Source organism: Manacus candei, unplaced genomic scaffold (assembly GCF_025592945.1).
Source record: "Manacus candei isolate 608988 ecotype Guabito, Panama unplaced genomic scaffold, ASM2559294v1 h1tg000005l, whole genome shotgun sequence".
NCBI classification, from domain to species: Eukaryota; Metazoa; Chordata; class Aves; order Passeriformes; family Pipridae; genus Manacus; species Manacus candei.
In genome coordinates, this window is record NW_026138053.1 from 28071128 (window position 1) to 28093393 (window position 22266).

The 22266-nt window shown below is 39.5% G+C and overlaps 1 long non-coding RNA gene across 1 annotated transcript; it reads left to right on the forward strand.

Annotated features, from left to right (window-relative positions):
• The first annotated feature begins 2035 nt into the window (after positions 1-2035).
• On the forward strand, positions 2036-5924 carry LOC127474324 (uncharacterized). Its single transcript, XR_007905810.1, has 4 exons — positions 2036-2398; positions 3247-3305; positions 4498-4556; positions 5776-5924. It is a non-coding gene; the product is annotated as an uncharacterized LOC127474324 (long non-coding RNA).
• The last annotated feature ends 16342 nt before the right edge of the window (positions 5925-22266 follow it).

The following is a 22266-nucleotide window of genomic DNA, read 5'->3' on the forward strand; positions in this document are numbered from 1 at the left end:
TTTCTCTTGACCCTCCTTATTGGGAGGCTTTCTTACAACAGATTTAACACAAAAGATCATTTCACCTTTTCCCCCTCTAAATTATTCCTTTAAATCATTCTACTGTCATTGGGACAGAACTAACAGAGGAGCTGGAAAGTGATAGGGATTTGTTTAGACTGTGATTTATTTTAATTTTCCTTCGCAAAATTATCTTTATTTTCTGCTTAAGCACAGATACTAAAAAAAAAAAAAAAAGAAACATTAACATAAAACATTCCTAACATAAAACAGCTTATTCCTCTGCATGGAGAAGATATTTTTTATTTTTAATTCTAATACAGCAAGTTCATCTCTCAGAGTGTACAGGAACAGATGACATTAATGGCATTTTCAGCTAAGACTGAGCTGGTTTGGTCTGTTGCTGTTCAGTGTCAGTGCCTTATCCAGCAGCAGTAGGATGAACTTTCCCTGCCACTAATGCTCCATTTTTGTCTCTTTGTGTCGTTATTTCAGCAAGAGAATGTGCTAAAGGAGCCCCTGAAAACAGCAGCAGATGAAAAAGTGCTGCATGGTGCTGGATTTCTGTGGGCAGCTGGTTTTATACCTTTTAAATGGCTCTTTGTGTTTGCCAGAACAGCACAATAGTCAATTCACTCCTCAATAACAAGCTGCTGCTCTGGGTAAATAGAAAGGTGTTACATCTATTTCTCTCTATATAACAGAGGCTTTCTAGTTCATCCATTAGTTTCACACTAATTTAGATTAAAATCTACAGAAGTGAAGGAAAAAAACATCCAAACTAAGTTGTGTACAAGCACCAAAAATAGAAAAAACTGAAGAGACAATTCCTGCTCGTAGAACATGGAACAGTTTGCAGTTGTTTGGTTGTTTGTGCCTTTGGGGTTTGTTTTGTGGTTTTTTTCTTAATTGAATTACTTTCTATAGCTATCCTATCCTGAAAAGTGATCTTTCAGGATCACTTTTCCTCGAATATGCTTTAATATTATGCACTTACAGGTAGTCATAGAATCACAGAACAGTTTGGATTGCAAGGGACCTCAAAGATTGTCTGGTTCCAACCCCTCTGGTTGATTCCTGAACCTTTACTCATATCAAGTAGCATTTCATGCCTTATGTTACTCCCTCAAGTACAAAATCACAGGGAAAGACATAATTTAACATTCCTAGGAAAATTAGAATGTGACCCTGAATAAAGTGCTACCCATTGTGATGGAACTGGGCGAGGCTTGAACAACCCCAAGCACACAGAAATTAATGTTTCCCCTCGACCTGAAACCGGTCCTGTGAAAACATTGTGAGCCTGCACTGCTGGGAGTTCACTGATGTAACCTTGTACAGAAATACAGAATCCCAGAATCATTTGGAAAAGGCCTCCAAGGTCATCAAGTCCAACCTTTGACCGAGTCCCACCATGGCCACCAAACCAGCTTGCAGAGTGCTCGGGTTTTGAGCCCCTCCAGGGCTGGGGACTCCACCACTTCCCTGGGCACCCCTTTCCACTGCTTAACTACCCCTTCCAGGGAAGAAATTTTTCCAGATACCCAACTTGAACCCCCTCTGGCACAACTACTATGAAAATCCATTTTGTAAGATGAAGGAATGAAGCTTGGCTGTACTGACACTGAGCTGGGATTAAATTGTTAATTCTTCCACAATGCTGGCTGAAGTGTCACAAAATGCAGAGAAAATATGAACTGTGCAGCAGTAGGATGTTTGCATATTTCTGCTCATACTTTTATTTGATTTTTAAAAAAAATTAAATAATATCTTGATGGATTTCTTGCTTCCTCCTCATATCTACCCCCCCAGATTTTGGATAGATTTGTAGCCCATGGGGAATGTGGTGAATTGGAGTCTAGACCATTTTCAGTGTAGTAACAGGTATTTTGTTTGCACTAATTATGACCAGCCAAGGTTATGCATGCCATGGTGTCTGCTTCCTTCTTCCTCAGGATATGTGGAAGCTGGGATGGAAAACCCACTGCCCAATCTCCAGGTCTGGCCAGGAGCCAGGACTAGAAAAGCACTCCTAATTTGTCACCTTCCCTGAGAACATCCCCGAGCTCAGGGGGAAGAAGCATGAGAGGGTTGGACAGGCCTGAGAGCTGGCACATGAGGGGTTAGTTTTGATGCCAACCCATGGCACAGAGTGTGGGAGACACACAATACCATGGAAGGGCTGGAATTCCTGCCAAAGGATGCCACAGGGCTCAGGAGGAAGCTGAGCCAAGTAACAGATGAGACGTCACAGGAGCAGAGAATGGTTTGGGTTGGAAGGGACCTTAAAGGTCATCTGGGTCCAACCTCTCTGGGAAATATCCATTTTGGATAAAACACATCAAGCTCAGGAGATTTCCAAGCCCTAAATCAATGCCAGGTTGAGGATTGGTCCAGGGTATGTATTTCAACCTGGAATCATGTCCACTGAACCATTCCTTACGGATTTTATCTCAGCTCTTGGTGACCATTTATGTGTCATGAGCAAGTGGCTTCCATGGCAAGGGTGAGAAAGGAGTCAAACATCAGCCCCAAGGTCACCTCTCGTGGTTTCCTGTGGTGTGAGTTAGAAAACAAAGTGAAAAGTCCTTTTTCTTCAAACTTTTCTAAAACTTTTAGGATTAATATACTCCTTGAATGAGACTAATGCATTTTTAAACAACATTCAATAGAATTGGTTTTGGGTTAGAAATACAAATATGTTTTGTGTAATTAAAATTTGTCCAAATACCTTTAATTGCTTTCTTTGATCTAAATAAATAAGTGTTTGTTTAAATCATGTAGAAACTATTAATTTTGCATTTTGGGTAATTAAAACTTGCTTATGTGAAGCTCTGCTGATCTGACACATATTGGACAAAGGTAAAAACCTGCTTAATACACCAAAACATGTGAGATTCTTTTTATTCTCTGCTTAACCTAGATTTTAATGGGGATCTTATCACTAATACAAATTAAATAGAATATTTACCTATTCCAGCAGAGAGGGAAAGAATAAACCAGTAGACATGGGCATATTTTCTATAATAAGAGACCTTTTCAAGTCTTTCAGTAAAACTCTGGGGCTGCATTATTTTTTATCTACTAATAATAAAGCATATAATAAAAATTATAGTGTAATCTTTGATCTTCATGAACCTGAAAAGCTCAGTTTTGCTTAATGTCCTCATAAGTTTTTTTAATCTAGAAATTGCAGGCACAAACAATGGCAAACAAAAATAAGCTATAATTTAATATGTCTTGTAGGTCAACCCTCCACCAGGACTGCTGGAATCAATATTAAAAGGAAGGGAAATTGGTAGCAGGTATTGATGTTGGTTTGTTCTTTAAAATAGAGAGGAAGAAATATGTGGAAAAGACCTTTCTGTGACATTGCATCATTTTCACATCTGAATTTTTCTGCTTAACTTAACATTTTATTTGAAGATAAAGTGTAAAAGTGATGAAGACAATCCAAGTGAAATAGCACTTAGGGTTGTTACATAAATTTTATTGCTGGAAGGAGAAAGACCCTCAGATTTGTAAATAATTGCAGCTCCTTTGACAGTCCCTGATTGTTCCTGAATAGTTTATAGGGATTAAGAAGTGATTTGTCTTGCTTCCACTGGAAGTGCTTTGCAGCCATGAATAGGTTTTATCACCTCGTCCTGATGGGTTTGAGCAGTTTCATGAATTTAGTCTCTTTCTTTTGCTTTGCTCACTGTTTTTTAACTCTACTGACTTGGAAAGAAAGTTGATAAATAATAGAATCATGGATTGGAAGGGACCTTAAAGCTCATCTCATTCCACCCTCCTGCCATGGGCAGGGACACCTTCCACTAGACCAGGATGCTCCTGGCCTTGGACTCTTCCAGGGGACAAATAAATATTCCTGGTAGATATGTTTGCAGAATTTTGAAATATTAGCATTTAAACATTGGTCACCAAAACCTCCCCAAACCTAATTAACCCTTAACATCATTGTTACAAAAAAAAAAAAAAAAAAAAAATCCTTGATTTTCTGATTTAAGCCAGGACTTTCACTATAAATTTTTCCTTCCCTCTCACAGCACCTGAGAACTTCTTTCAGTGGGATATAAATATAGAATTATTCCCTAATTATCTAAGGGGGCATTGATTAATTACTGAAAGAACTCCTGCCACCATGACACACAGAGTGTGTGGAGGGGCATCACCCTTTTTTCCTGCTACCCCAAACTCACCTGAGAGGGAATAACCAGCAGGATGAGGAAGGAATGGGCTTCCAGAGTGATGCAATCATGATGTGGGAATTTTTTCCTGTCAGGTACAGATGATTAGATGGTTTCTGTTCTGTATTTGAGGTAAGAGTAATTCTAAGTGCAGAGATCCCAGCAATCTAAACAAGCAAACACCCACAAGAAATAGTCTGAAATATGCTGGAGCTGAGTCTCAATTGATTCTCCCAGGTGAACATGTTTTGCAATAATACTTCTGTGTATAAATCATGCAATATTCTGGTTTCTATAATCTCTACAGCACAATAACTGCACTCCAATTACCTCATCCACCTTGCTCTGCTTGTTCAGGTAAATAATGTCGTCCTCCCAGCTGGAAAAGAGTGGGGTTAAAATAACTCAGAAAACCATTCTATTCTTGTAAATTAAAATTAATTCTACATTACAACTAAATGTTTTAATGACTATTTATACATTTTTCACTTTCAGTTTCCTTTATTGATATTCCAATCCTCTAGAAGGGCAGACTTTACTCATCTTTATGATTTATTGATATACATTAGTTCCCTACAGCCTTGTGCCCGACATTCACCACATTAATTGTGATGACTAAATGTTTATTTTTCAAAAAAACACTGTAACAACTAGAATTTCTGAGAGCTCCAGAGCTATCCAAGTGCAAGGCTTTTAAAGCATTTTGCACTAAATAATAATAATAAATAAATTTTTACCCCCATAAGTTCAGATTTGGCCCCAGTCTCGCCGCCTCCAGAAAGAAGTGCCAGACTTGCCTGCCCAATGTTTTTATAGCAGCAGAATGTGTGAATAATGGCTCAGCAGCACATCCTAAGGAGAAGCAACTTAAATTACCTCAAAGAGAAATGAGACATTGTCCAGTAGTGCAGGTTGGAGAACACAGAGAACTTCACGGGATTTGTTGTGCTGTGATTACTGGGATGAACCACAAGATGTTTTGCAGGTGCACCCACTCCTTAACTGATGTCATTCCTGAATTTCACATGGAATTTTTACTGATTTAATGGTTTGTGGACCAGCAGCTCTCACCCTTGAAAGAACATCTGTTGTCAAACTGCTCGTGTTTTTACACTCACTTTGATGCTCATTTCATTGTCATTCTCTCCACTTACCAGATTTGAGGGAATTGCTGTAATGGAAGCATTGGACACTCACAGATGCTTTCATCAAATTATTTAAAACATCCCCATGCTTTTAGCTTGCAAGGGTTATTATCAGGCATTTTATAGCTTTTTAGGAGAAAAGGCTTGCTGCTCCACCTAACAAAATGTTGCACATTCAGGGGTTTTCCCACATCAAATGCTGCTTTGAAAACTACTTTGATCACAGAATTCCAGAATGGTTTGGGTTGGAAGTGACCTTAAAGAGAACCCAGTTTCAACCCCCTGCCATGGGCAGGGACACCTCCCACTAGCCCAGGTTGCTCCAAGCCCTGTCCAACCTGGCCTTGGACATTTAGCATTGCCCACGTTGGTCTGTCCTCTCCTCCTGACTCTGAGCTGGTTCATCCCCTGTTCCAAGGCACAGACCCAGGCCTTCAAAGATTGCTGCATGGTTGTAGAAACCAGAAGAGTTTCCACCAGAGCTGACCTCCAGAGCTGTCCAGTGACCCCCCAGGCCACATCCCTCTTGCTCTCAGGATCAGGGACACACCACTTTGTTGTTGACCATCACCTCATACTCCAATCAAGAAAATTTCAGTTCAGTTGAAAATAAAAAACTTCTATTTAACGTTTTTTTGAGACCTCATCACCCACTTCTATTTGTTTTTTCCCCCAAGTGCATCATGATTTAGTTTTTTTATGTGGCAGATGGAGGTGGATTTGAAGTTCCTCTCCTTAAAAGGTCAGAGAGCTCTTCAAAATGTGGTTTAAGTGGCATCCCCCAGCTGAGGGATAGATCTGTGCCAGTCAAAACCTTGAAAGTACTAAACTTTTAACTAAGAAATGTTCTCATATTTCACTGGATGAGCAGATGGATGTGAATCAGAAGAAAATTTATGCATGCTGAAAGACTAAATAGTTTTCCTGAAGGAATATCAGGGGTATGTTAATAAACTTTTAGAGTGTATTGGAAAGACTTGCCAAGATAAATGAATCTGAGTTCTTTTTAAAAACAAAGGGTGAAAAATTTCCTTCAGAAAATAAAAAAAAAAGACAAATAAATTAAGAACATGATAAATTTCAAGCCCTATAACTTTAATTTTTACTGCAAAATTTTCTAAAGCCCTTAAGAGCTTTGCTTGGGTTCAGCACAGTTACACCATGGCAGAGTTCAGATGGGTACGTGCCACATTCCCACAAACTTCCAGCTGTGTCTTTTGCTTATATGGAATTAACTCACATCTGCTCTCAGTTTTAATAGCTGATCTAATGCTTAGTTCTAGAATTAAGAGTTCTATGGGCACCCAGCAGTAATGTCTATCAAACGAAAGCTGAAAGAAACTGTTCTGTGTAATTATATTGTATTAAATTAATCTGAAGAATAAAGGAGGAAACACGTTGGAAAATTACGATTTCCAGGGACAGTTATCATTTTCTGGCTTTGAGTTTAATGAGGTCAATAACATAACACAAAATAGGTAATAACCTCACACTTTGGGAGGTGCTATTTTTTTCTTTAAACTCATTAGCAAAGTAGGAATTAGCTGTTGCTCAGTTCTTGTCCTGCCCTGTTGAGCTGTGTGTCTGTGGATAACAATCGTTTGATGCATTTCCAAAATGGGTAAAATCAGGCTCAAGTGTGTTCCCTAATGCTGCCAAGTGTTTTAGAAGCCACCTGAAGGTGGAAATGGCCTTGCAAGGTGAGAGCACTGGGCCCTTCCAGCCTGACCCATCCTGGGATTCTGGGATTCTGTGTGACATCACCTCGGGACTGTGATGTCTAGGACTGAGCATGAAGAGATGCTGAGTGAGCTGGGACTGTTCAGCCTTGAGAAAGAGAAGTTTGAGGGGATCTTGTCCCTCCCTTTTTGTGCATAAATACCCAAAGAAAAGCTGTAAGGGAGATAGAGATTTGTTCTGACCGCGGTGTCCAGTGGCTGTGGGTCCAAAGTGAAATAAAAGAAACTCCGTTTAAACAAAAGAAACAATTGTTGTTATCTGTTACCATGAAAAGAACCAATTGGCACAGGTTGCCTAGAGAGGCTGTGAATTCACCATTCACATATCCCAGAATCATACACTCATAAAATCATAAAGGTTGGAAAAGACCTCAGAGATCATCACCATCCCCACTAAAATATAGCACAAAATGCCACATCTGCTTGTTTTTTGAACACTTTCAGGGATTGTGACTCCCATCAGCGTGAGCCAATTCTAATTTAATCTTTGTTTTTCCATGGAAAATCCTCTAAATTTCCCTATAATGAGTTTATAAAGTTCTCTACTTGGGAATGCTCAAATACTCTATATCCAGTTCTGGAGCAGAGGGATCACCTTAAGAAATATTAGTCTTAAGATTGAGACCATAAGAGCATTTTTTCAAACAAATGTATGGCAATTCCAGTGCCTCCAACATCTGTCTGTTTGAATACACAGGAACAGATCCAGCTGCTCTTCTCCAAGCAAGGAGAGCACTTGTAGTGCAAGTACTTCCTGCAGTGAATGGAGAGGGAACAAGTGTGATTAATAACAAACTTCTGTTAATTAGCAGCCTCTCTTGTACTCTATGCTAGAGGGTCTGGTAGTAGAAATGACTGATTCCCTACAGGGCCAGATAAACACAAGTTCATTATCCTTAATTTTCAAATTTTTTTACAGTTTCCCTTTAGACAAGAACTGGGTTGGCATCTGACATTGAAGACTTTCCAAGTCCATAGGTGTTTTCTCATTTTATGTAATAGCAGGATTCTAATTATTTAGTAGGATTCCTGATCATTGTAATTATTCAATATAATGCATTATTTTAATATAAATTATTATTTAATGGGAGCATTTCTGGTTATTTTCACATCCAGGTGAGTTTTTACGTGATGATGTAACAAAGGAATAAAAAAATATTGCTTAATATGTCCTGATGGGATTGGTGTGAGGATTTTTCTGCATATCTTGTGCCAGCACTGTGCCATAAATATTTCCTCCAATCTGATTCAGGTTATAATGCTGCAATTTCCAAGTGCAGACAGAACTTGCCATCAGCTTTCAGCTCTCTGAAAACTGCCGTGATCTTTGGCTGCCCTGATAAGCTACTGCTGCATTTGTGCACTTCCAGGTCCCTGCCACCAGCCTTCAGAATTGAATATTTGCATTAAACTCCCCCTAGGAAATATAGAAATGGGCAAAAAAACCCCCCACCTTTTATGCTTGCACTGGCTTAGGTTTATTTTCCAAATGTTATCTCAGATATGAATAATTTTAAAGCACTTTTTTTGTATCTGTAGCCCCAGCTGATGGTGGCACAACTTCAGGCAATTTGGGCACAGACAGTACAAGCTTCTTGAAATGAACACTCTGTAGAGTGTTCAGTGGGTGAAAAATTATGGATATGTCTTCCTTCAGAAAAAACAAAAACAAATAAATTAAGAACATGATAAATTTCAAGCACTGTAACTTTAATTTTTATTGCAAAATTTTCTAAAACCCGTTTGGCAAAGACTGTACTCACCTTTATAGAGGTGGGTACAATTTTTTGAAGATTATTAAGGTCATTGAAAAGTATATTTTGCATGAACAAAGCTATGAATAAACACGTATAAAATGCAATCATTAATTTCATATGGGAAGAGAGGGGTTTTATGTGAAATGTTTCAGCATTTTCTAAGTGAAATATACCATTTAATTTTAAAGGAGTGTTTTCATTTTTAATTGATTAAAAAAAACTCATTAAGTCTGAAACGAAACACGGCATTTAATTATATGTCAAATTGAAAATATTTAGTTGATTAAAAATTGTCTTGGTCCAGAACTCTTAGAAGGATCTAATTTCTGAAACTAATTTTCTCCTTGTCATCTAATGTAAATCGGAATGTTCTTGTTCTACTTTTTAAAAAAAAAGAGGTAGATATTTTGGAAGTTTAAACTTCCAGGGTGAGGAGTGCAAGCTCCAGACACACATTTGCTCTTGCAAATGGTGAATATTCGGGGTTTTTACTTGTCTTATACACTTCAAATGTTCTGCTGGGTAATAATCTCTGGACATATTACAAGGCTCTTAGGAAAATGCTGTTTAGGAAATATCCAGTTGTTTAAATATCATTATTAGGCATGAACCAGATCAGCTTTATATCTGGGGGGGGCAAATTTTGCAGCTCTCTTTAAATACCCATGGAAAAATTTTGCCTTGCCACAGGCTCTGAGCAGTTGAAACAGTTTCTAAGTAATGCATATATAAACAGATGTGTGTATATATATATATTTATATTTATATCTTCAATTTTCAGTGTACAGATAGGGATGTTTTTATTTTCTGTTAGAAATCTCGGGCCTATTAGGGATGCAAATGTCAGACTCCTTGAAGGCAGAAGCTGTTTGGTTCTAAGTTCATTTCCATACTTCCAAGTTGAGAGTATAAATGTTTCAGTTATTTTTTTCAGTCACTTTTAAATATGTTCATGATGCTGAGTTCCTGCAGATTTGGCATTTTTCCCTGGATTTTATTGCATAATGTATCTTTCCAATCTAACATTTGTCAGGAGGAGAAAATACTTTCATGCTAAATTGGGTAATGTGCAAATCTCAAAATGAAGCCTCTTCATACACTGCATCTTACATCCCACATGGACATGCAAACTGACAAACATGCTCTATGCAAAATTATGGGATGAATGGGAAAAACATGCAAAATAATGGGATTAAGGCACATAGTGCCTGGAGATTAGACACAGGAGACAGTTTTGGATATTCCCCCCAAAACATAGCTTAGAGGAATAGCGTGGAAATAGTGAATTATAACAGACCTTTTCACATGATTTCAATCTAACAAGTGGAAAACCTTGAAACAAAGATCTCATGTTTCATTCCACATTTCCCTGTTCAATTCAATGGCCCTGCATCAATTTTTATTATCCAACAATGTGGCTTTTTATTCACAGAGAATACAAATTTAAGGACTGAAAATCTTTTTTTTTCCCTGAAAAAAAATCCCCTTACTAGCACACACAATACATATGCTTGGAATCTGGGCAGGAAACCTTAGGAATAACTGCAAATATTAACCCAGACACTCCCTCTGCAGAAAAGTCAGGGATATAAATGCACAGCAGCCAGGCAAAGCTTGGATTTGTGCAGTTGAAGGTTAGGAGAGGTTTCCTCTGGGCTTTCTTCTTTCCAGTGTTTACTACTCATACAAATGACCCAGTGAAATATTCCTGAGGAGAAGGTCAAGGGGGAAACATGGAGAGCCTGCAGTGCAAGGATGAGAGTGTGGAAGGAATTGGAAGTTATCAGCACAGAGATGTCCACGTGTAAGGAGACCTGGAATGTCAGGATGTGTGGTTTGCAGGGACTGCTGGGCAAGGAGAGTCTCTGTTAATGACATAGAACCATGGAATACCCTGAGCTGGAAGGGACCCACAAGGATCATCCAGTCCAGCTCCCAATCCTGCACAGACACCCCAACAATCCCCCCTGTGCCCCAGAGCGTTGTCCAAACCCTCCTGGAGCTCTGGCAGCCTTGGGGCTGTGCCCACTGCCCTGGGGAGCCTGGGCAGTGCCAACCACCCTCTGGGGGAGGAACCTTTCCCTGAGATCCAACCTGACCCTTCCTGGCACATGAAAGACTAACCTCAAATATTAAATTTTTCTTGAGAGTTCACACTCTGTTCATCTGCGTGTGATTCATTAACAAACTTCTATCTGCACCATCTGGCTGCACTAGTGGAGGAGGAAAACCAGAGTCAGGAAATATTCAAATTTGGAGCTGGAGACTGGATGAAAAGGAACCCAGGTTATAGGGATTTAATGTTGGACAAAATCAAAGTCAGCTCTAAGGGCTGAACAACCTGTGGAAGGGAAGGGCTGGAGCTGTGCCAGGGCAGGCTCGGGTTGGATCTCAGGGAAAGGTTCTTCCCCCAGAGGGTGGTTGGCACTGCCCAAGCTCCCCAGGGCAGTGGGCACAGCCCCCAAGGCTGCCAGAGCTCCAGGAGGGTTTGGACAGCACTCTGAGGGACAGGGTGGGATTGTTGGGGTGTCTGTGCAGGGCCAGGAGCTGGACTTGGACTCGATGATCCTGGTGGGTCCCTTCCAACCCAGAGTGTTGGAGCCTGGCAGTGACTGCTGGTCACACTGACCAGGCCCCCAGGAAGTGTTATCTCCAATATCCCTTTGTTTCCAAGGGTGGAACTCCATTCATTCCATGAGAGGTTTTAGCAATGTAAGCACAGAAAAGGAGCTGTTCAATATCCAACCCTTGGCACTGCAAGATGATGGATATTTTGCAGCTGACTTTGTTTTAAATGTTACAATTAATGTTCAAACTTTTCTCTGGAGCTGTCCCTCCCCTCAGCCTTCCTGGCTCCCAATAATTGAAGCTCTGAGAAATCTGCAAAACAGCCTCAAGCTCCATTTAACACTTCTGTACTTTTTTCCTTACATCACAATAACACAGGGCTCATTTAACACTCTATGAATATGGTTATTGAGTTGGATCAGACACCTTGCCCTTGCCAGGGGCTATTCTTTTTATTAATGTGCTAGTCTTTTTGGGGGACTGGGTTTGTTTTGTTTTGTTTTTTTTTTTCCAAAATATGCTTTTATTTTTATTCAGCTTGCTTAGAATGGCATCTGTCTCATGTATACATTTGGACTCCTTTAATATTTACCCCTGTTGACTCTCATATAAATACAAAGACAGTTTCAGTTTTCTAAGCCAGTGGCAATACCAGCTGGATGCTGGGGAGAACTTGCTAAGAACTCTTATTAAACAGATAGAAAAAAGAAGAGAAACGAGATACTTAGATCTGAAAGTTCTTGCATCTGGTTCCCTGCTGGTGCTTGTGCTGCTGGATGAAGTTGGGGGGTGGTGTCAGTGCAGGCAAGGAGCAACTTTGGGACTCTGGAAGAGAAAACAGTGCTCCACTGCTTTGGAGTATTCTGAAGTACAGAAAACAAGAGAAAAAATGCACCAATGAGGGTTTAGTTCAGCCAAAATCTATTAATGTGTCAGGAAGTAAATATTAAATATTTTTTCATATAAATTTACACCAACACAGACATCTGATTTTATTTTTTCTTTTAATTAAAAAAAGTAAGTCTGCTTACTTTTTTTTTAAATACAACCTGGATTATTTGCACCCAGTTCAAGGGAATGTGTCCCAGCTTGGTCAATCACCTGCACACAGACCTTCAGAGAGAGAATGAAAAGAGCTGTTTTGGTTTTTAATTCTTGTTATATGTCAAGCAAAGAGTCCTTTCTCCACTATAGTGCATTTCTTTCTCAGTGCTTTCCAGTTCTCAGCTGCATTTTGGTCAGAGCTGCCAACACCAACTGTGGTGCTCCCTTTTTAAAACACTTGGGGCATTTCTGATTGATTTAGGAGCATATCCTTCGTGCTTTGAAAAATCATTGGATCCCAGAATTGTTTGGGTTGGAAGGGTCCTTACAGCCACCTTCCACTAGACCAGGTTGCTCCAATTCTCATCCAGCCTGGCCTTGGACACTTCCAAGGAAATCCAAACCATTCTGTGATTCTATAATTTGATAGATAATTCCTTCAAGAGAACAATAAAATGTATGGGCTTTTTATACTTCTGCAAACCAGAGAAGGCTTGAGAACAAACCACAATGAATGAATTGAAAAATATACTCACAGAAATATTTACCATTTTTACAATATTTAGAGAGTAGTACAGTTTTGATCTTTGCCACTGATTACAGAATCCTTTTGTGGTTAATTAAGAATAAATTGTAAACATTCTGGCAGCAACAAAAGATGATACAAAGGAGATTGAGTGCCCCTCTCCCAATTCAGAAGGAAGAATAAAAGAACAAGGAAACCTCTGGCACGTTCAGCAGATAATGGCAGATTTTATGAGCTCCAAATTCATATTGAGAAGAAATAAGCAGCTACAATTAAAGAAATTTCATATATCTTACGTGGAGGATTATGAAAGTTGTTCAGATTTTTCAAACAGACCCATAACAGTACAAAACAAATTATTCCAAACTGCAATGTTCTTTTTTTTCTGTACACCTTATTCATGTACACACCTAAAACACCTGCTTGGAGTGGAAAGTCAAGGAGATCAGACACACATTTTCCTTCAAACTGTGTCAGCTTATGCTGGACTACAGACAGGCTGTAAAATTGATAAAAGGAAAAAAAAACCAGAATACTGTTTTATGATTCTCTCTTCTTCTCTTCTCTTCTTCTTCTCTTCTCTTCTCTTCTCTTCTCTTCTCTTCTCTTCTCTTCTCTTCTCTTCTCTTCTCTTCTCTTCTCTTCTCTTCTCTTCTCTTCTCTTCTCTTCTCTTCTCTTCTCTTCTCTTCTCTTCTCTTCTCTTCTCTTCTCTTCTCTTCTCTTCTCTTCTCTTCTCTTCTCTTCTCTTCTCTTCTCTTCTCTTCTCTTCTCTTCTCTTCTCTTCTCTTCATGAACAATATTGTCTCATTGGATTTTTTTTTTTTTTAATTTATCCTTCTTTCCTAAAATTCATCCAGGAATTCTGAAAAATTGATGGACAGAAGCAGTTCATCAGCTTTTATAGTTTCTATGGCAGCTGTGAATGATTCTGAGACCACTTTAACAGTCAGAATAATTTGAGGACATTCTTATATTTAGCTTTTTTTCTTTCTAAGAAGGCAATATTCATCAAGAAAGTATTATGCAGGACCCCTGTATTTACGTATATACATCAGTATGTATATATAAATATATAAATATATGTAAAATATAAGTATATATGTTCCATACATATGCACATCAGTGGTGGTGAGCTATTAAAGGAAGACTTGCTCATGCTGGTTTAGGGGAGGGAGGGGAAATCAGAACAACAACAACACATATTCCATGCAAGCAAAAATATATATTCCATTCAAGCAAAAAATGCACAAATATGAATTTTAAGCCCCACAGAACATAACTGTGAGTGTCCCACCACACAGAGCAATGTTTAAGGGATGAGCAGCCTCTGGAAATGCAGGAATTTCATTTACAGGAAAGCTTTCTCTAAAGGCTGTTCAGAACCAGGACAACTCTGGGGGTGAATTTATCTCCATCACGTCGAAGCCCAGTGGAACTGGGAATTAAAGGAACCAGAACTTGCTCCTTTTGTGCTGTGCAGCAAAACTCCAGGTGATTTAAACAGCAGGAGCCCGAACCTAAGTGGATAAATTGATAAATTGGTATCTCAGTGTATTAAACTCGCCCTGGCTGGGTTTGAGGAGCCTCGCTGGGTGACGGAGGAGCCTGGGATGCTGTGGGACACAGAGCAGCTGGAAATGTGCTTTAAAGGAGAGAATCAGGGCTCTGCTTCCCCAGAACTCCCACTGCCCAGTGCAACTGAGGGGTTTGATCAGCTCCATGGAAAAAAGAGCAGAGCTGGACAGCTGGAGATTTCTCTGTGAATTGACTTCCTGAGATTGCCTCTCCTTTCTTAAGTTTTCACATGAGAGGAGAGGGAATTAGTTACTGCAGGGATTCTCTTTTTATTGTTGTTCTGCCTGTATGAACATGAAAGAGCCTTGTTTGTGTACACATTTGGAATTTCTGTGGGCTCCTTTTTTCTTATCTTTTTTTTTTTGTTGTTGTTGTTGTTTTGGTTTTCAGCTGAGGATATAAAACTTCCAGTGCCCATCTCAAAGGGCTGTGACAGATGCAATGAGAGCTAAAAGGTACACCAGAAATTGCTGTTATTTTTGGTAAAGAATCCTATCCCATAATTAGGGATGGTCCCTCCTCCATAGATGCCATAGTTGGCTCTGTATATTAGGAAAAAGCTAATTATTTAGTTGGCTGTAGTTCTGCAAGCATTTTTTCTTTAGCCTTCTACCCTTAGTCCCTGCAGGGATGACATGTTTAGCCAAAACAAAGTAACAGCATTCCCTAGTCATTATTCCTTGAACTCCTCTCTTCACTAGTTGTTTCTTTCTCTTTCTTGTCTCTGTTATATTTATATATCACACAAACTTTATGTTCTTCTTTCTCCATAATTGCTTTTTTTCAAGTATTACGACTTGTTCTTGTATCTCCAGTCCATGCCATGTCCTTTTTTGTTAACCCAGGACCCAGATTTCAATGGGATTTAAAAGGAAATTGCCCAGTTTCTGGTGGCACTCTGGGGGATTTGATATATGTATTTTTTTACCACTCCTAAATATTATATTGCCCCTCTCTCACTGACCAGCTAATAGCTGTTTGTGACTGTTTGCTCTCTCATCTTCCAGTCCAAAAGACATCCTTTTTATTGGCAGAAGTTTCCTGCTTATGCCCAGAGTAATGGCTTCAAATCACAGGCCATCAAAAAGCTCTGAATTATCCAACTGTATCCATCCCTTTGATCTTTGCACTTGGTCTATTTATACCAGGATTTTCTGTGTTATACCAAGTGTTGCTTCTCTTTTTGTTCATTCTCTGCATTGGTTCATAGGTTGTCAAACCCATACAATTCCACAAGGTTTTATTTGCATTTATTAGCTAGTTTTTAGAGGGGGAGAGGTGAAACAAAGATCAAATGCACAGTAACAACAGAGGATTGGAAAAAAACAAAACACAACAACAACAAAACATGATGTGCAGTTTAAAAATAAAAACAAACACCAAAATACTTCAGATAGGAAGTCATAAGATCCTCCTGAAAACACACAAAGATAGATTTACTGATAATTCACTTAATTTTCATTTATCCCAAGCTCTGAATGTAGTAAAGGGGACTATGGGTTTGTTTGACAAAGGAAATGCGGAGGGTGAGGTAAGAATACGTGAGAAGCTTTGTTAAATGAGGACAAATATGTGTATAATCCCCTGCTGTGTTTGGGAGAGGGGGAACACAAGAAGGGGAGAGCAGAGTCAGCCCCTCTGGCTCTGCAGAGTCCCCAGGGGATGGGCAGGGAGGGCCCCACTCTCACCATCTCCCTTCAGCTCTTCCAACCTCTCCAGAGCAGCAGATTCCAGGGGAAGTTTTCACAGTTATTTCTACATTTCATTTTGCAACCTGAGAAAAAAAATCACTTTTCCTTTCCTGTGTTCCAATGTGCTGCAAAGTTATTGCTGCATTCTTGCTCTCAGATTTTGCATTTTGACCCCTTCCTTTCCTCCTAGCACTGACTGTTTCACCCCCTGGCACTTCTTTCCTAGCTGAGAACCCTTCCCTCGGTATTTGAAAGAATTATTTTGATCTCCATCACCTTCCCAGCCCACCTCCAGATCTCTTCTAGCTATTTTACCTTCTTTTCTGAGATTGTAAAAAGCAAAGCCGCACATAATAGCCAAGAATTCTGATAAAGAGTTGCTGGTGTGATGTTACAGGTTCACTCTCCATTACTTGCTCAGTGTTTAACACACTGTTTGTTTCTGAGTGCTACCAAGCTGACTTACTCATTGAACTCTATAAATACAAGAGTTTAACTCATGGCAATGAGAAGCTCTGTTGTTACCTTTGAGATAAGAGGGTTTCCCTGATTTATTCCATTTATTCCGTCAGCACCGGGCGTCCTTCGGCACAGATTTATTTACCAGTGCAGATGGAAAGGCATGTTTGTACAGTTAACTACTCATTACATACAAAGCAGCTGCTTACAACTGCCTGGGGTGAAAATGCTGATTGCTATGCTAATAAATTATTCCAACTGAACTGCCATCAGAAAGGTCTTTTTTCTGGTGAGGATGACACCCAGCATCTGTGTGTCCGCTAGTTAAGAGATCCACCCCCAGCCCTCACAGACCTGTGGGCAATGTCACACAAGGAAAAAACCCTGTGGGCAACATCAATTTTCCTCTTTTTGTCACCTTCAGTTTTAATTTTTCATTTCCTCTGGCTCCCAGCAATGTTGTTGCCTCTCACAGGCAACACGTTCCTCGAGAGCCGAGCGCGCAGGAGGACGCGGAGCCAGACGGGGATTTTCTCCCTGCAGTTCTGTTTGCACAGCCCCTGCATCCCAGAGGGATTCTGCCTGGCAGGGACCAGATCACTTCTGCCTCCTGAGATGTGAAGTGTTGAGCAGAACCTGGATGAGGACAAGCTGGCACTCAAAGGTTGGTGCTTGTCAGCACCACGCAGTGAGTGTTGTGTGCCCGTCACAGCCTCGTTCACCTGCTTTACCTGGAGTGTGTGTGGTGCTCCAGGCACAGCAAAGTTTCTGTTCCCCTTCAGGGACAGAACTCTGAACAAGCTGAAGTGAAAAGCTCTTTTGCATAAGGCACATTTAACTATTTTATTTCAGTTATTCCTTGTGGTTTGCACTCCTAGGGCGGCTGCTCCAGACAGAGGTGCTCACCCTTGGTGGTGTCCCTTGGAGCTCGCAGCTCCCCTGCACCAAATATGAAGGGTAAAGTGTTTGATCCCGTCTTAATTTCCCTCAGACATGTTGTTGAGTTAGAATTTTTCTTTTATGAACTCTCCCAGACCTAATAAATATTTGAGTTTTGTTCTCTGCGATTTCTCTCTTTCAATTTCTTTTTCTTTCCTCTTACTTCTCTCTCTGTTTTTGCTCATCATGTCTTCCCCAGCCAGGAAAACAAATTCTCTCCTCCTTATTCTTTCTGCTCTAAAGAAGCATTCACCAAATGCCTTTTCTTTAATGTGAGAGAATATATACATGGAAGATGTATTTTTGTAATTCCCCAGACAGAAAAAATTAGGCAGGAAGGGCTGAAATGTATTTTTTCCTGATCAAATCCACCATCTGACCCTCAGATCCTGGGAGTCTCCATTAACAAGCTCTATCTTGACAGTGAACAGTCACTAAAAAATGAGGAGAGTGTTGGGATGTTTTTGAGACATGCAGATTCACACTTCAACCTCTTGACCTCTCCTGTTTTCCCTGTGTATTACTTTTTATAATATAATAAGAGGAATAACAGTGGCATGTGGGAAGTTTGGACTCAAATTATTGGGACCTCAATTTTTTTTTTGAGGCTCTGATTGTAGGAGGCAGCTTGAGAAACTGGGGGCTTGTGATAGAAAGGTGTGAATTAAGGAAGATTTGAATTACAGTTGATGCTGTTCTCAGCTAATAAGACATTCTCTGAGTTTCTAATAGTTGGGAGGTCTAAGATCCTTCAGTGATTCCACTTTAAATGGCAGAGACATTTAACAAGCCCCTCAGAAAGGACCTCCCATTTTTTGTTCAATAAGACATAACAAAATGGTTTCAGTTGGTAAGTTAGGACTTTTGGGCTACTTTTTCTATTTTTCAAATTTTTATTTTTCTGGTTTTTGTTCCACCTGGAATGTGAAACTGGCACCAGTTGGCTGCCCTTGCTTGGGGGGTTGTGACTGCAGTCTTAAATCAATATATACTGTTTGACCATCTCTTGAAACACTCAGAGTTTGGGGGTTCTTCAGTTGGTTAATTTGGGGTTTTAAGAGTGAAAGTAGCTATGCATGTTTTCTTTTATTCTTTTATCACCTTTCACTGTTTGCACCCTACAATTACATGATACTGACAAAAAGGGGGAGATAATAAAGAAGAAATTCCAATCATGCAAGAAAAGGGAACGAAACACAGTCACAACATTTCTTTTCAGCACCAGAAATATTTAATGTTTTCCTGCATGTGCTGGGGACCCTGAGAGCTCATGGCATTGGGGCAGGATGCAAATAGGGATGAGAGGTGGGCAAAGTACTTCTGAGACACAGTTTTTAACTGCATTGATATCTTTGTCAAAAAACACAGAGTGCTGCTTTCACTGACCCTTTTCAGCTGTACTGGGAACAGGTCAAAGTTTCCTTTTGGAGAACACTCCTGGTTCTGTTTCTGTGTTGGTTGGGTTACTTTCATTAGATTGTGCATGGATACAATAACTCTATATCTTGCTTTTATAATCTATTAAAGACTGGTCAAAATGACTGCCTTCAGTGGAATGTTTTACTGATCCCTACAAAGCCCTTCAATGCAGATGTCCAGGTTTTATTTTGTTTTTTATTAGCTAGAACTACTTTTTGCAATGCCATTTTCTGAGACAAAGCTCTCTGCCCACTCTATCACTACTTAGAGATAAATTATATTATAATCTGAGTAAAATGTCTGGCCTTTTTGGAATGAAAATGTGTGAAATGACAATCTGTTATTCCCAGGAATTTTTTAGCAATTGTGTTATAAATAGCAATGCATAATTTTTTTGTCATAAAACTCTCAAAAAAAGGAATCTAATTTCAAGCCATGCAATAAACACCAAGTGTGCTCTATACTGATTTCAAAAGCTACAGGAACACATATCAATTTTTCAGAGGACATGAAATGAGTTTCAAACTTTATGGGCTTTTGCTCATTTCCCTCCAACTTTACTGGGGACAAAGATGTGATTTGGAGCGAAAATTACAACAGAATGTGTTTTTTTTCACCCTCTCAGTCTTCAAATGAAAAGCAAATTAGGTCATTGCAGGTAATGTTACTGACTCAGGGAACACACACTGTGTGAACTGAAGCCAAAATGCAAGTCCCAGTATTCCCACATAAACCTTCCTCACTCGTTGCTCGGGTGCAGCACAGCTGGGTGGGAATTCCTGGCACCCAGGAACACTCCATTTTCATTCCATCTCTGCATTTAAGAGCAGAAATCTTCTGAAGGCAGCCCTGAAATACTCCTTTGGAGTTAATACCCCATTCTCCTGGGGCCTGGCTTTGTGGGGAGAGGAGGAGCTCAGTGTTTTAGTGGTGCAGCTGGAGGGCCATAAAGAGCACATCCAAAACAAAATCCGTAGCATCACTTTTCCTTCTGCTGGAAATAAATAGCAAAACTTAGTACTTCATTGGGATGAGCAGAGAAAGGCTTTAAAGACTATCACCACGCTATTTTTATGTGCTGCTGGAGAGGCAAAGATGTGTCTGCAAAGTCAGGATTCTGGAGCAGTGCTGAGTGCTGTAGGGAACAGGACTCATAAAAATCTTTAATTTTTATTTATCCAAAGCTTAAAAGCCCTCCACTAACTCCTCTTGGAAGTGGCTTGTGATTTTTTAATAAAAACATTTTAAACTATCTTTTTTAAGCCCCTACAAGGAAAGAGAAGTAGACTAAGAGATTCTAGTTGGAAACTGGCCTTGATTTTTGCTGTAACCTTTGGAGAAAACTATTTTTAAACATTAAATAATGTCTAGATATTTAGTTCTAACTAATATTTATTCCCTGTCTGAGCAGTATATTTTTATATTTATATTAGTATATTTATATTTATATTATTACATTTATATTTTCATTATTACATTTATGTTTTTATTATTACATTTATATTTTTATTGTTACATTTATATTTTCATAACACAGGTGATGAGAGGAAATTTCCCCTTGCACTTCCTTTCCAGTGAAAGGCTCTATAGAGAGAACCACATTGTATGTTTGCACATAGTACCAGACATGCAAAGCTATACCTGTTTGCAAACAGGTTTAACTTCCAGTGTCTGTATAGAACTTCCTCAAGTTTATTCTTCTTTTCTGAAAGTCCAAAAGTCTCATTTCCTTGACTTCCTTACATTAATGTAATGTCCATTAACAGTCAAACTTTCCAGCCTCTGAAAGCATTTTAAAGTAGAATTCACACTAAGTGCTCTCCAAATTTCTTTAAAATACTAGACAATCTCAGGAGATTCGACCTCCTTATGTATTCTTTAAAATATATTTTCAGTGAAGAGCTTCAATATCGTTCCCTTAACCTCTTTGTGATATTCAGTAACCCAATTAAAGTCTATTGCCTTTGCTTTAGAGATAATAGGTTTCACTTAAGAGAGAGCATGGCCTCTGCCAAAGGGCTAAAAAGAGAAAAAGGGCTCTGAGGTGCACAGGCATTGATGTCTTCTGTGGAAAAATCCATTTGTTATTTCCTTAAATCAAATCTTTGCCCGTGAATCTGGCAGATCTGTACTTTAATTATCTCACAATGTCAGTCCTTTATGTTTGTTGACCACGTGTAAATCTTAAACCACCCGTTTCAATCAGGCTTTGAGTGGTGAGGATTAAAGCACTGAGCTTGAAAAAACTTGCTTGAACGGGTTTTCCAGAGGTTTCAGGGAAAACACAGGGAGATTTCACTGCTTTTTGTGGTGTAACAGGTTAGCAGCAAAGTCCTCCAAAGAGCCATGTGGAAATCTCTGCTGTTCAGAGGGATCATTCATCAGGAGGGAATTTCCAGGAATTTGAAGGTCTCCAAAGCAATCTGTTCCCTGTCAGGGAAGGAGGGGTCTGCTGGTGTGACAAAAACATCAGTGAAAAATTATAGTTCTGCATTCAAATTCCAGTCTGAGCTTGGATGAAAGTCCTGAGGGAATTGAACTGAGCCTTATTTTTAGAGCTTCAGAAATTACAGTCATGATTCCTCACTCCCCATTTTAGTTCAGTGTGTATATCCTGTGGAAATTCTTTGGGAAATGGCATCTCTGATCCTGTAGCTGTCCCCATGTGTCTTCGTGCCCCAGACTTGTCACAACTCCTCAGGCTCAGCTCAACAGTGTTTCCTCTGATAAAAACTGGTTAAAAACACTGGATTTTAAGAATCTCCCCCAATAACATGATATTATAGGAAACATTTTCCAGGTCCACCACAGAGGTGGGAATTTCTGTGTCTCCAGTGGGCTTTGGCTCAAGGTTTTAGTCTGGGGGTTTGACTTTCAGGAGGATGTGAGTTGACATAAAGCAAACTTGAATTTGCCCACTGGGTCATAAAATCCTTTTGGGTTGGAAATCACCTCCCATGCAGGTAAATGATGGAATAACAAGGACTTTGACAAGGTCTTTGCACTTCCACAGAAGAGCTATCCAGTATTATTTTATACTTCTGTTAAGATAAATAGAATTTTTCAGCATTATTTTTAATTGAATGGGCTCGTGCCAAATACCTGGCTGTCATAAATCCCTGTTCCTAATGAAAAGAAGTAAGCTGGCAGCATCAGCTAAAAAAATAGAAAACCAATTAAGCTCAGACTAAAATAATTTTCCATTCCAGGAAA